We start from the raw sequence: 15,465 nt of genomic DNA on the forward strand, positions 1-15,465 counted from the left end.
AAGGATATGAAGTTCAGTGATCGCGGTCGACCGATGTGTTTATTGAACAACGATATTATTATCGGAGAGTCTCTACAGACGGTAAATTCATTGATCTTCTTGAGTATCTTTGAGTTCGTTAACGCTAGTTTTTATGTTTGTTTGTTGGTAATCATTTTTTATTTATGTTTTCAATATTGTTCCCCCAAATATTTCGATACACCTACACCTAAACCTACAATCGCTTGATTAGAAGTCAAGCGCCTTATCTATTAGGCCATTATATTCTAACGCTAGTTTTTTATGTCTGTTGGTGGTGATTATCTCGAACCTGATTAGAAGTCAAGCGCCTTATCCATTAGGCACGGGTGCTTGCTAAACCTACAATCGTTTGATTAGAAGTCAAGCGCCTTATCCATTAGGCGATTATATTATAATGCTAGTTTTTATGTTTGTTGTTGGTGATTATCTCGAACCCACAATCGCTTGATTAGAAGTCAAACGCCTTATCCCTTAGGCTATTATATTCTAACGCTAGTTTTTATGTTTGTTGTTGGCGATTATCTCGAACCTGATTAGAAGTCAAGCGCCTTATCCATTAGGCATAGGTACTTCATTACTTGTGTTATATTGTTCCCCAAATTTTGACATTATCATATTGAATTACTTTTTTTAGACGGTGCATTTCAACGTTTAAAAATTCACACCCGGAGGGACTCAAACCCACAATCGCTTGATTAGAAGTCAAGCGCCTTATCCATTAGGCCACAGGTGCTTATGTTTTGTAATCTCATTATATTCTAACGCTAGTTTTTATGTTTGTTGTTGGTGAATATTTTTTTATTCCGCAACGTTTAAAAACACACATGGTGGAACTCGAACCCACAATCGCTTGATTAGAAGTCAAGCGCCTTATGCATTAGGCCACGGGTGCTTGTATTTTGTAAACTCAGTTATATTCTAATGCTAGTTTTAATGTTTGTTGTTGGTAAATTTAAAAATACACACACGGTGGGACTCAAACGCACAATCACTTGATTAAAAGTCAAGCACCTTATCCATTAGGACAAAATTGCTTCTGATTTTTAATCTCTGTTATATTATAACACTAGTTTTTATGTTTGTTGTTGGTGATTATTGTTTATTTATGTTTTCAGTATTGTTCTTCAAATTTTGACATTATAGTACTGAGTTACCTTTTTTAGATTGTGTATTTGGTGCTTGTATTTTGTAATCTCAGTTATATTCTAACGCTAGTTTTTATGTTTGTTGTTGGTGATTATTTTTTATTTATGTTTTAAGTATTGTTCCCAAAATTTTGACATTATAACCCACAATCGCTTGATTAGAAGTCAATCACCTTAGGCCACGGGTGCTTGTGTTTTTTAATCTCTGTTATATTATAACTCTAGTTTTTATGTTTGTTGTTGGTGATTATTTTTTATTTATGTTTCGGTATTGTTCCCCAAATTTTGACATTATAGTATTGAGTTATCTTTTTTAGATTGTGCATTTCAACGTTTAAAAATACACACCCGGTGAGACTCAAACCCACAATCGATTGATTAGAAGTCAAGCACCTTATCCATTAGGCCACAAATGCTTGTATTTTGTAATCTCAGTTATTTTGCAATCACCTTATTCATTATGCCACAAATGCGTTTAAAAATACACCGGTGGGACTCGAACCCACAATCGCTTGATTAGAAGTCAAGCGCCTTATCCATTAGGCCACAGGTGCTTGTGCCTTATAATCTCTGTTATATTCTAACCCTAATTTTTATGTTTGTTGTTGGTGATTATTTTTTTATTTATGTTTTTAGTATTTTTTCCCAAATTTTGACATTATAGAATTGAATTACCTTTTTCAGATTGTGCATATCAACGTTTAAAAATACACAGCTGGTTTGGTGGGACTCAAACCCACAATCGCTTATCCATTAGGCCACATGTGCTTGTATTTTGTAATCTCTGGGACTCAAACCCACAATCGCTTGATTGAAGTCAAGCGCCTTATCCATTAGGCCACGGGTGCTTGTGTTTTTTAATCTCTGTTAAATTTTAACGCTAGTTTTTATGTTTGTAGTTAGTGATTATTTTTTATTTATGTTTTTAGTATTGTTCCCCAAATTTTGAAATTATAGTATTGAGTTACCTTTTTTAGATTGTGCATTTCAACGTTTAAAGCGCCTTATCCATAGGCCACAATGTTTGTATTTTGTAATCTTAGTTATATTCTAACGCTAGTTTTTTATGTTTGTTGCTGGTGATTATTTTTTATTTATGTTTTAGTATTGTTCGCCAAATTTTGACATTATAGTATTGGATTATCTTTTTTAGTTTGTGCATTTCAACGTTTAAAGCGCCTTATCCATAGGCCACAATGTTTGTATTTTGTAATCTCAGTTATATTCTAACGCTAGTTTTTTATGTTTGTTGCTGGTGATTATTTTTTATTTATGTTTTAGTATTGTTCGCCAAATTTTGACATTATAGTATTGGATTATCTTTTTTAGTTTGTGCATTTCAACGTTTAAAAATACACAAGCGGTGGGACTCGAACCCACAATCGCTTGATTAGAAGTCAAGCGCCTTATCCATTAGGCAACGGGTGCTTGTGTTTATTAATCTCTGTTATATTCTAACCCTAGTTTTTATGTTTGTTGTTGGTGATTATTTTTTATATATGTTTTCAGTATTGTTCCCCAAATATTGACATTATTGTATTGAATTACCTTTTTTAGATTGTGCATTTCAACGTTTAAAAATACACAGCTGGTGGGACTCAAACCCACAATCGCTTATCCATTAGGCCACAGGTGCTTGTATTTTGTAATCTCAGTTATATTTTAACGCTAGTTTTTATGTTTGTTGTTGGTGATTATTTTATTTTATTTATGTTTTTAGTATTGTTCCTCAAATTTTGACATTATAGTATTGAATTACCTTTTTTAGATTGTGCATTTGAACGTACCCACAATCGCTTGATTAAAAGTCAAGCGCCTTATTTATTAGGCCACAGGTGCTTGTATTTTGTAATCTCAGTTATATTCTAACGCTAGTTTTTATGTCGGTGGGACTCGAACCCACAATCGCTTGATTAGAAGTCAAGCACCTTATCTATTAGGCCACGGGTGCTTGTTTTTTGTAATCTCAGTTATATGAATTATTTGGCTCAAAAGAATTGTATGTCTTTTAAAGAGCCTTTTCGAGAAACCTGTGGAATCAATTAGTAAGTTTATTAATCTTCTTGAGTATCTCTGAGTTCGTTAATGTTAGGATTTATGTTTTTTTAAAAACAATTTAGCATCATTTAATTAAAAAGCTCAAAAGTGGGAGAAATGGACAAAATCAAAGTTAGATAGTCACTAACTTTAATTAAAGGATGATAAACAACGACCTTAAAGTATCTGATTGGAAACAAACAAACAAACAAACAGAGATTACAATAACAAACAACAAAGGTATACAAAACCTACAGTTTTAAATTTCTGATTCTATTGTAAATTTCTAGTTTAATTTGGCTACTCTTACTCTAGTTTATAAACCCAATCTACATTCCTCAAATCCCAATTTGTATTTCACGAATCTCAGCGATTATATTCACGTTGCATCCTCACATGTTTAGCTATAGACTTTACTATTGGTGATTGAATGGTTGTATATGATGATGTCTGTTTGTGAGTTGTGTTTACGTCATTACCTTGGGTTAACTTTGATTTAGTTGAGCCATCACTTATATAATAGAAGGAGTTATGTTTTAGTATTTCATAAACTTCACATTTACCTACGCATTCTTTGACTTTAACTTTGTCTGAGTTGTTTCGATCTACTTTCTTAGTCTCTTCTTTACTTTCTCCACTGCTTTTCTATCACTTCCATATTTTAATTTCCATTGTCTTCATTCCTTGATTCTTCACATTTTTCTTCCTCTAATGCTTCTTCATTTTCATCATCTAATTCTTTTTCTTTATTTGATTTTTCATCTTCTCTTTCCTCTAATTCTTCATCTTCTCACTCCTCTAAATCTTCGACATTTTCATCCTCTATTTCTTCATCTTTAGTTTTTCTCTAAATGTCTTCCAATTCCTAATTCTTTAGTTTCATTTTCTTGGGTTTTCTTATTCTGTTTCTAAACTTTCAGGCTTTCCTTTTGCTCATGGACTTTCAGGTTTTTCTACTGTTCTTTAATTACTTTTGCACATTTATTACTAACATGTTCAAAAGTATTGCAGAACATACATATGTTTTGTCTTCATTCATATGAAATGTCCATGACTGTGTGCTTACCTTTTTTTGTCAATAATTATCATTTTTGCTGGTAGAGTACTTCTAGAATGCACTTCAATGTTTATCCTAACATTTGTGATGTGTTCTCTTTCATCTGTGATTGAGTTCAAATACAATGGTTTTCCCATGAGGCTAGCAAAATGACTAAGTGTTTTTGCATTGTACATATGAGCCGAGATGTTCATCAGTTTGAACCAAATTTGAGATGTTTCTTTTGGTTTGATAAATAGGTTTATTCATTTAGACCAACTTTCTAGATTCATGCAGTTTGACGCAACATAAGTATGTCTCAACTTCAAAATATTCTCTAGATTTGTTCTCTGCTTGAACTTCAGGAAATAATGATCATTGATATTCGTAGATACATTTTACAGTCCAATGTGCTCTCATTGTTTTAGCAAGGTATCCTTAGTGACCAGGAAAGATACACGTTTTTTTCCTATGTAGTTCCCAACGACTACATATTCTCACTCTTTAATGCACATCTCTTAAACTTAATGAGGTAATTTAAACTCAAAAGGAGATTTGAGAACCTCAACCTTTGGTTTAAAATTCTCAAATAAGTATTGCCTTTTTATTGTACCTGAGTTTCAACTTTCTATTTAGTGTTTTTCTTCTAGACTTCATTACTTTTCAACTAGAGTTACTTCTAATAGTGTAAGTCTTGTTTTTTTTGGTATTTTATTAGCTCCCGCATTGTTTCTACGGACCAACTAACTATCTTATCATATTCTCCTTTTCGAGTAAATTCCAATCCTAAAGATATTGAATATTAAGTTGGGCTACGTACTATTGGGTTTTTTCTTTGCTAAGAACAATAACTCATTTTTTTCGCTTGAGACAACAGTTTCGTAATTTGATTTTTTAGTCCGTAGCATCCTCTATTTTCCATCTTTGTTGACTTATGTCTAAACACTTTCTGTCTTTTTAGTTTTATTCTGAGATTTTTCTTTGTTTTCCTTCTATTCTATTTCATCATTCTTAGAACTCTATTTCTGTTTTGTTTCAACAATTGTTTTCTTGTTTGTATCAATTTTTCCAAATTATATTACTTCTTTCGCCTTATTTTTGTAAACCCGAAGAAATTTATTTTACTTCCAACAAATCTGTAGAATTATAGCCTCCAACAATACTGTAGCAATAGGCGAAATCCAACGACGGAGATTCTATATTTCAGAAGAAACGGCACGACGAACACACAATAGCACGACGTGCTAGCTTTTATGTTTGTTTGTTAGTGATTATTTTTTATATATTTTTTCAGCATTGTTCCCCAAATATTTATAGTTATCAAATTACATGAATCTTTTTCAAATTGTGCATTTCGACGTTTAAAAATACACACCGGTGGGACTCAAACCCACAATCGCTTGATTAAAAGTCAATCGCCTTATCCATTAGGCCAAGGGTGCTTTTGTTTGTTTATCTCAGTTATATTCTAGAGATTTATTTAGTTCGAAAGAATTATACGATATTTAGAGAGTCTCTTCGGGAAAATCGGTGGAAGCAATTGATAAATTCATTGATCTTCTTAAGTATATCTGAATTCGTTAACACCCTAAATTTTGTCATAATCATATTGCATTAACCTTTTTTTAGATTTGTGCATTTTGACATTTAAAAATACACACCCGGTGGGACTCAAACCCACAATCGCTTGATTAGAAGTCAAGCGCCTTATCCATTAGGCCACGGGTGCTTATGTTTATTTATCTCAGTTATATTCTAGTGGAACATTTGGCTCGAAATGATAGTATGATGTTTAGAGAGTCACTTTGAGAAAACTAGTGGAAGTTAGAGAGTCTCTTCGAGAAAACCAGTGGAAGTTAAAGCTAGTTTTATGTTTGTTTATTGGTGATCATTTTTAATTTATGTTTTCAGTACCCCAAATATTTGTAGTTGTCAAATTACATAAATCTTTTTCAGATTATGCATTTTGACGTTTAAAAATACACACCGATGAGACTCAAACCCACAATCTCTTGATTATAAGTCAAGCAATTTATCTATTATGCCACAAGTGCTTGTGTTTGTTTAACTCACTTATATTCTATTGGGTTATTTAACTCGAAAGGATAATATGACGTTCATAAAGTCTCTTTGGGAAAACTGGTGGAAGTTAAAGCTAGTTTTTATGTTTGTTTATCAGCGATCATTTCTTATTTATGTTTTCAGTATGGTTTCCCCAAATATCTATAATATATAGAATGATGCTTAATTTTCAAACTGTCCAGATTGTTGGGTCGAAAGTTGTGGTTAATTTGGATATAAGAGTAAATGGATACTTGGATCGGATTGTGGGTTGACCCACCCATAAACTTTAAACGGTTAACAATAAAATAAAAAATGTTATATATATGTTTCGAACTTGCAACCTAACAAAACAAGTAGAATTCTTTAATCAACTAGGCTAATAAGACTTTTTATTTTAAATTCAACACCAAATTTGATGAACGTGGGACATTTAAACCATATGAGTTCAACTTTTTAACTAACTAATATACATATATATATAATGATGCTTAATTTTCAAAGTTTCTAAATTATTGGATCGAGAGTTGTGGTTAATTTGGATATATATGTTAAGGTAATTTGATACTTGGGTCAGATTGTGGGTTGACCCATCCATAAACTTTAAACGGTTAAAAATAAAATTTAAAATGTTATATGTATGTTTCGAACTTAAAACCTAACAAAATAAGTATAACCTTTAACCAACTATGCTAATAAGACTTTATATTTTAAATTAACACCAAATTTAATGAACATGAGATATTTTAACAATATAAGTTCAACTTTTTAACTAACTAATATATAAATTTATATATAATGATGCTTAATTTTTAAAGTGTTCAGATTATCGGGTCGAGAGTTGTGGTTAATTTGGATATATATGTGAGAGTAATTGGATACTTGGGTCGAATTTGTGGGTTGACCCGCCCATAAACTTCAAACAGTTAAAAATAAAATTAAAAATGATATATGTATGTTTTGAACTTGCACCTAATAAAACAAGTACAACATTTTAACCAAATATATATATATAATGATGCTTAATTTTCAAAGTGTCCGGATTGTCGGGTCGAAAGCTCTAGCTAATTTGGATATATATGTGAGAGTAAATGGATATTTGAGTCGGATGTTGACCCGTCCATAAACTTCAAACGGATAAAAATAAAATTAAAAATGTTATATGTATGTTTCGAACTTGCAACATAACAAAACAAGTACAACTATTTAACCAACTAGGCTAATAAGACTTTATATTTTAAATTCAACACCAAATTTTATGAACGTGTGACATTTTAACAATATATATATAATGATACTTAATTTTCAAATTGTTCGGATTGTCGGGTCGAGAGTTGTGGTTAATTTGGTTATATTTGTGACAGTAAATGGATATTTGGGTCGGATTATGGGTTGACCCACCCATAAACTTTAAATAATTAAAAATAAAATTGGAAATGATATATTTATGTTTCGAACTTGTAACATAACAAAACAAGTACAACACTATAACCAAATTTGATTGACATGTGGTTTGCCGAGGGATAATAGGCGGGTATCAATTGAAAGTGGTTAAAACTATGAATCAAATATTTGATTGACCAAAATATGAGGTCACAATGCTAAATATTAAAAAATATAAATCAAATATTTAATTGACCAAAGTGAAAGTGTATAGTCACGAGATGAGATTCATTCGGAAAAAAATATGTAATGAGATGTGAGAAAATAATTTATTTTATCGAATTGAATAAAATGTGAAATGTGAGTGTTTTATTTTAATATAGTATTCGTGATTTATTAAGAATTTTAAACATTGAATACATATTATTATTATTATTTTAAATTTATATTTTAATCTTTCTAGTTTGTTTAAAAATATACACCCGATGTACTCGAACTCACAATCGCTTGATTAAAAGTCAAGTGCCTTATCCATTAGGCCACGTTTGCTCTTGTTTGTTTATCTCAGTTATATTCTAGAGGATTATTTGGTTCGAAAGAATTGTATGACATTTAGAGAGTCTCTTCGGAAAAATTGGTGGAAGTAATTGATAAATTCATTGATCTTCTTGAGTATATCTGAGTTCGTTAACACTAATTTTTATGTTTGTTGGTGATATTTTTTATTTATGTTTTCAGTATTGTTCCCCAAATTTTGTCATAATCATATTGGATTAACCTTTTTTAGATGTACATTTTGACATTTAAAAATACACACCCGGTGGGACTCGAACCCACAATCGCTTGATTAGAAGTCAAACGCCTTATCCATTAGGCCACGGGTGCTAGTATTTCTTTAACTTAGTTATTCTCTAGTGGATTATTTGACTCGCAAGAGAATCTCTTCAGGAAAACTAGTTTTTATGTTTGTTTATTTTTTAATTATACTTTAGTATTGTTCCCCAAAATTTGTCATAATCATATTGCATTAACCTTTTCAGATTTTGCATTTTGACATTTAAAAATACACACTCGATGGGACTAGAACCCACAATCGCTTGATTAGAAGTAAAACGCCTTATCATTTAGGCCACGCGTGCTAGTGTTTCTTAATCTTAGTTATTTTCTAGTGGATTATTAACTCGAAATGACAGTATGATATTTAGAGAATCTCTTCGGAAAACTAATTTTATGTTTGTTTATTTTTTATTTATGTTTTTATTATTGTTTCCAAAATTTTTAATAATCATATTGCATTAACCTTTTTCAGATTGTGCATTTTGACATTTAAAAATACACATCCAGTGGGACTCGAACCCACGAGTTTCTTCATCTCAGTTATATTCTAGTGGATCATTTGGCTCGAAGTGATAGTGTATGAAGTTTAGAGAGTCTATCCGAGAAAACAAGTGGAAGTTAGAGAGTCTCTTCGGGAAAACTTGTTTAAGTGAAAGCTAGTTTTTATATTTGTTTATTGGTGATCATTTTATATTTATGTTTTCAGTATTGTTACCCAAATATTTGTCATTATCATAGTGCATGAACCTTTTTCTGATTATGCATTTTGACATTTAAAAATAAACACCCGGTGGGACTCAAACCCACAATCACTTTATTAGAAGTCAAGCACCTTATCCCGGTGGTTGTGTTTTGTAATCTCAGTTATATTCTAGTGGATTATTTAGCTCGAAAGAATTGTATGACGTTTAGAGAGTCTTGTCAGAAAAAACGGTGGAATCAATCAGTAAATTCTTGAGTATCTCTAAGTTCGTTAATGCTAGTTTTTATGTTTATTTAAGTGATAATTTTTTATTTTTGTTTTCAGTATTATTCCCCAAATATTTGTCGTTATCAAATTACATGAACCTTTTTCAAATTGTGCATCTCGACTTTTAAAAATACACACCGTGTAATCGAACCCACAATCGCTTGATTAAAAGTCAAGTAGTTTATCCATTAGGCCGCATGTGCTTGTGTTTGTTTAACTTAGTTAATTCTAGTGGGTTATTTGGTTCGGAAGGACAATATGATGTTCAATGATCGCAGTCGACTTATGTTTTTACTCTACAATACTATATTATGACGATTGGAGAGGTCTCTTCAAGAAAATTGGTGGAAGTAGTCGGTAAATTTAATGATTTTCTTGAGTATCTCTCAGGTCTTTAAAGCTAGTTTTTTTGTTTGTGGGTGAGCATTTTTATTTATGTTTTCAATATTGTTTCTTATATGTTTAATCATGGTTACACTTAAGAAAATAGGGTCTTTGTATTTTTTATCGTTATCATATTGCATTACCTTTTTTGGATTGTGCATTCCGACGTATAAATTGTCAAACAAAACTGCTTACACATTAACAAATTCACACCCAATGGGACTCAAATCCACAATCGCTTGATTAGAAGTCAAACACCTTATCCATTAGGCCATATGTACTTGTGTTTGTATATCCTAGTTATTTTCTAGTGGATCATTTAGTTCAAAAGGATAATATAGTGTTCAGTAATCACAGTCGACCGATGTGTTTACTCCACAACGATATTATTATGATAATGGGGGAGATCTCTTCGGGAAAATCGATGGAAGTAGTCGGTGAATTCATTAATCTTTTAGAGTATTTCTGAACTCGTTAATACTAGTTCTTATGTTTATTTGTTAGTGAACGTTTTTTATTTATGTTTTCAGTATTGTTCCCTAAATGGTTAATCATGTAATGTTTCACATGTGTTTGGTGACACTTTGGAAACTAGTGTCTTTGTATTTTTTTGTCGTTATCATATTGCATTACCTTTTTCAGATTATGCATTTAGAAGTATAAACTGTTAAACCAAACCATTATATTCACTAATTGATCATTAATTTAAATAATCGACAAAAAAAAATACACTTCTCGAGTATCTTCGAGTTCGTTAACGCTAGTTTTTGTTGGTAACAAGAGGGCAAAATATATTTATTCTTCTTCATCTCAAATGGATTTTTACAAGTCTTTATAAGAAAACATAAACTTTTCATATGTTTGATTCTTTATATGACAAAATAAATTATTCTGCATATTGAATAGGTCTCTCACTCAAATCTATTGGTTATCCCACTCACCCCTAAATCGTTATTATTAATCTAGGAATATTAAACATCAAAAACCAAAAAACTTATTAATTTAAGTTTACTCAATAAATTTCCCCCTTAATATTAAATACTCTTCCAATCTCTTATTCCAATCAGCCTTTTACAACTCTCCAATAGTGTTATCGGTAGTGGCTTGTTGAAAACGTCAGCGACTTGAGCTCGACTTTCAACATGCTCCAACTCAATATTTCCTTCTTTGACGTGTTCTCGGATAAATAAAATCGGACGTTGATGTGCTTTCACTTTCCGTGATTAACCGGGTTCTTTACCAACTCGATCGCCGACTTGTTATCAACTCGGATCACAGTTCCTTCATCTCGGATCACTCTCAAATGTCTTAGTAAATTTGAAAGCTAGAGTGCATGACACATGCTCTAAGAGGCCGCCACATACTTGGCCTCGCATGCTGACAAAGTTACAATAGGTTACTTTTTTGACAGCCAAGTAAAAGTTGTATTCATGAGTAGGAATACATAACCTGAAGTACTTTTCCGGTTATCAACACCACCACATAAATCACTATCCGAGTAACCCACTAATCGGTAGTCATCTGATTTTGAATAGAAAAGACCAAGTGAAAAGGTTTTTTGAACATATCTTAGAATTCTCTTCAAGGTCTTCCAATGTGTATAGCTTGGATTCTACATGAATCTGATTGTCATCCCAACACTCAATATTAGGTCGGGTCTCGTGCTTCTAAGATACCTTAGACTACCGAATAAGCTTTAATATCTGTCAACATCAGCTCGTTCTCCTCCATCAAGCTTTGAAAGTTTAATGCATTGTTCCATTGGAGTATAAACCGGGTTGCAGTTTTCCATTTTAAACTTCTTTAAAATTTTAAGTGCATACCTCTCTTGGGATATAAAAATTCATTCATCCGACTACTTCACTTCTATGCCAAGAAAATATTTCATCAGACCTAAGTTTGTCATCTCGAACTCCTTCTTCATTACCTCCTTAAACTCCTTAATCAGTTTTGTGTTGCTTCCGGTGAATATGAGGTCGTCGACATAATTCTGATTTCTTTGAGCATAGAGCACATTCTCCTCTTTTATTGTTGCCTTCTCCTAGAGAGCCTGTTCCAGGGACTCCCCTTCTTATGTTTTTTTCTTTGCTCATGCGCTTCTAGGGACCCAATAAGCTCTTCAATAGTGAGCGTTAATTGATCCTAGATTCCTCTATTGTGCACACAGTATTTTCGAAACTATCTGTCAATGACATTAGAATCTTTTCAACAACTCGATTTGATGAAAGACTTTCACCATTCCGATTTAGTTTGTTCACCACGGTCTCCACCCGAGTAATGAACTCAGATACGCTTTCAGACTCTTTCATTCTCATATTTTCCCGGTCGTCCCTTAGGGTTTGAAGTCAAGCTTGCTTCACCCGTTCGTCTCCTTTGTTTGCTATTTTGAGTGTATCTCATGCCACTTTAGAAGATTTTGTGTCAACTATCTTCTTAAAACCAGATTCGTCGATAGATCGGTATAGTAGATACTAAGTCGCCCTTTCTTTAGCTTGAACGGCCTTTAACGTGTTTAGTTGGGCATTTGAATACCCATATGTGTTCGTCGGTTCCTCATACCCAGTCTCGACCACATCCTAGTTATCTTGGGAGTTGAAAAGGGCATTCATCTACACCTTTCAGTTTTCGTAGTTGATACCTTTTGTCAACTTGGGTAGCGAGATGTCATTGGTTAGACATGTCATTTCTCTCAAGTGTTTACACTCAACACACACACCTCACAAAGCTCTCGATCGCTCTTTTTTCTCTCTCGGTCAGCGCACACCGCGACTTTCTCTTTAGAGACTGGTAGGTTCTCCCACGCTCACCTCACACACACTAGCTCTAATGCCAATTTGTTGATAATAAGAGGGTAAAATATATTTATTTCATCTCAAATGAATTCTTAAAAATCAGACTTTTCATATGACAAAATAAATTATTGTGCATATTGAATAGGTCTCCACCAAAATCTCTTGGTTATCTGACTCACCCCTAAATCATTATTATTATGTTTATTTGTTAGTGAACATTTTTTTATTTATATTTTTAGTATTTGATGGGACTTGAACCCAAAATCGCTTGATTAGAAGTCAAGTGATTTATCATTAGGCCATAAATGCTTATGTTTGTTTATCATAGTTATCTTATAGTGAATCATTTGGCTTGAAAGGACAGTATGACGTTCAATGACCGCGGTCGACCGATGTGTTTACTCCACAACGATATTATTATGACGATCGGAGAGATCTCTTTGAGAAAACTTGTGGATGCAATTAGTGAATTTATTTTATTTATGTTTTCAGTATTGTTCCCCCCACTTACATCCTTAATTATATTCTCTAAATGATCATTAATTTAAATAATCGATAAAAAATACACGATGTGGGACTCGAACCTACAATCGCTTGATTAAAAATCAAATACCTTATCCATTAGGCCATGGGTGCTTGTGTTTGCTTATTCCATTTATCTTTTGGTGGATCATTTGACTTGACAAGACAATATGATGTCCAGTGATCACATGTCTCACAAATCTGAGAGATAAAAATATTGGGGAACTAGAGGATACCTCTGTCATCTTTGTATGTTTGTCTTTTTGCTCTCTCTATTTTTGTCGTAGCTAACATCTCTATTAATTTTGTAAGTTTCTATGTTAGTGGACATTTCATAGCCCTCTCACATTCTCAAATGCACTTGATCTCATTCTCAACATAGTTTTGTTTTAAAGTAATCCAGTTGTGTATGGCACGAGACCAAATCCCTCAAAACAACAAGAATTTTTGTCTCAGACTTTTACGCAAGTCATGCCTCAACTTCTTCGGTCGATACTCTTAATACATCATCAAATGGAAAAGACAAACTCGATGTTCTAAACATTTTCGATCATTTCTCTTTTCCCTCTCTTTCCTAATAAGATCATCAAGCAATTAGATTAGTATTTGATGATCATGCTCATCCACCTCCCCTAGTCCTCTTGATCCAATTTTTGTTCCACCTCCCCTAGTCCTCTTGATCCAATTTTTGTTGCACAAATTGTATCCCTTATTATTGTGATAATGCACAACTTTGTTAATGTGTTATCATATTTTATTTTAGATGATACTTTCATTTTTAACAATTTTTCAATGATATTTGAGAAAAAAAATACACACCCGGTGGGACTCGAACCCACAATCGCTTGATTAGAAGTCAAGCGCCTTATCCATTAGGCCACGGGTGCTTTTATTTATGATTTCTCTCTATTTATTTAAATTAGAAAATAAACATGTTTTCACATTGAGTTAATGCCTTTCTACACTTGTCATTATTCCTCTTTGGCTCATTATCAATATTTCGTTAAAAGTTTTCTTATTTTAACAGTTTTTTAATAAATTGAAAATATTATTTAATATATATATTATTATTTGAAGTTGATAATTAGAAAACAATAATTAAAAAGAAGTCAAATAAAAATACAATATAATAGACAAAAACATTAATATTTTATTATCATCACGAAATATGAATGTCCGACTGCTAGAGTCTTACAACCACTTTCTGATCATAAAATTTACTTGTGACTTATGAACTGGCACATTTTTATTATTATTTCATTATAAGTTGAGCTTTTCTAAATATATATTAAAATCAGCCACGATTAATATAAACTTTTTTTTTTCTTCTCGGATAAAAAAATTAGCAACCGAGGTTGATTCGTTTCTTTTTTTTACTAATCAAATTTAAGTTATTGTTATAAATAATAACCTCAACCATTCGGAGGATAGTTTACTCCTCATTTCTGATAAAGTTGGTGATTTTTCTTAAGTTTGTGTTTTTTCCTTCTTAGTAACAAATAACACGAAATTATTGAATATGAAATTATTTTTCATATATATATATATACATAATAATGCTTAATTTTTAAAATGTTTGGATTGCCGGGGGTCGAGAGTTGTGGTTAATTTAGATATATATATATATATATATATATATATATATATATATATATATATATATATATATATATATATATATATATATATATATATATATATATATATATATATATATATATATTTGGATCGGATTGTGGGTTGACCCCCCTAAACTTAAAACGGTTAAAAATAAAATTAAAAATGATAATAGTATGTTTCGAACTTACAACCTAACAAAAATAAGTACTACTTTTTAACCAACTAGACCAATAAGACTTTATATTTTAAATTCAACACCAAATTTGATGAACGCGAGACGTTTTAATCATATAAGTTCAACTTTTTAAGTAACTAATATATATATATATATATATATATATAATGATGTTTAATTTTCAAAGTGTTTGGATTGCCGAGTCGAGTGTTGTGGTTAATTTGGATATATATGTGAGAGTAAATTTAAAATGCTCACGTTTTAATCGTAATTTTTTTTCTCAATTTTTATATCATTACTCGTGCAAATGCACAGGCTACCCACTAGTTTTCAATAATGAGTTATATCATATAATATTTTTGTATGTAGACGTTCTTAAATGTATACTCTTATTATTTGTACATTTTTTATTATTATTTACTATTTAGGTTATTTAGTATTTATATATAGATGATCAATTGTTAGAAAAAAAATTTGTCCGC

The 15,465-nt window shown here is 31.6% G+C and overlaps 5 non-coding genes across 5 annotated transcripts; all 5 read right to left on the reverse strand.

Moving 5' to 3' along the window:
- Nucleotides 1–681: 681 nt before the first annotated feature.
- Nucleotides 682–754, reverse strand: TRNAR-UCU. The gene has a single exon. It is a non-coding gene; the product is annotated as a tRNA-Arg (tRNA).
- An 894-nt stretch (nt 755–1,648) lies between these two features.
- TRNAR-UCU lies at nt 1,649–1,720 on the reverse strand. Its single transcript has one exon. It is a non-coding gene; the product is annotated as a tRNA-Arg (tRNA).
- Nucleotides 1,721–5,895: 4,175 nt separating this feature from the next.
- Nucleotides 5,896–5,968, reverse strand: TRNAR-UCU. Its single transcript has one exon. It is a non-coding gene; the product is annotated as a tRNA-Arg (tRNA).
- A 2,527-nt stretch (nt 5,969–8,495) lies between these two features.
- Nucleotides 8,496–8,568, reverse strand: TRNAR-UCU. Its single transcript has one exon. It is a non-coding gene; the product is annotated as a tRNA-Arg (tRNA).
- Nucleotides 8,569–14,002: 5,434 nt separating this feature from the next.
- TRNAR-UCU lies at nt 14,003–14,075 on the reverse strand. Its single transcript has one exon. It is a non-coding gene; the product is annotated as a tRNA-Arg (tRNA).
- Nucleotides 14,076–15,465: the final 1,390 nt, after the last annotated feature.

Source organism: Impatiens glandulifera, chromosome 2 (genome assembly GCF_907164915.1).
Source record: "Impatiens glandulifera chromosome 2, dImpGla2.1, whole genome shotgun sequence".
In the NCBI taxonomy this organism is placed as follows: Eukaryota; Viridiplantae; Streptophyta; class Magnoliopsida; order Ericales; family Balsaminaceae; genus Impatiens; species Impatiens glandulifera.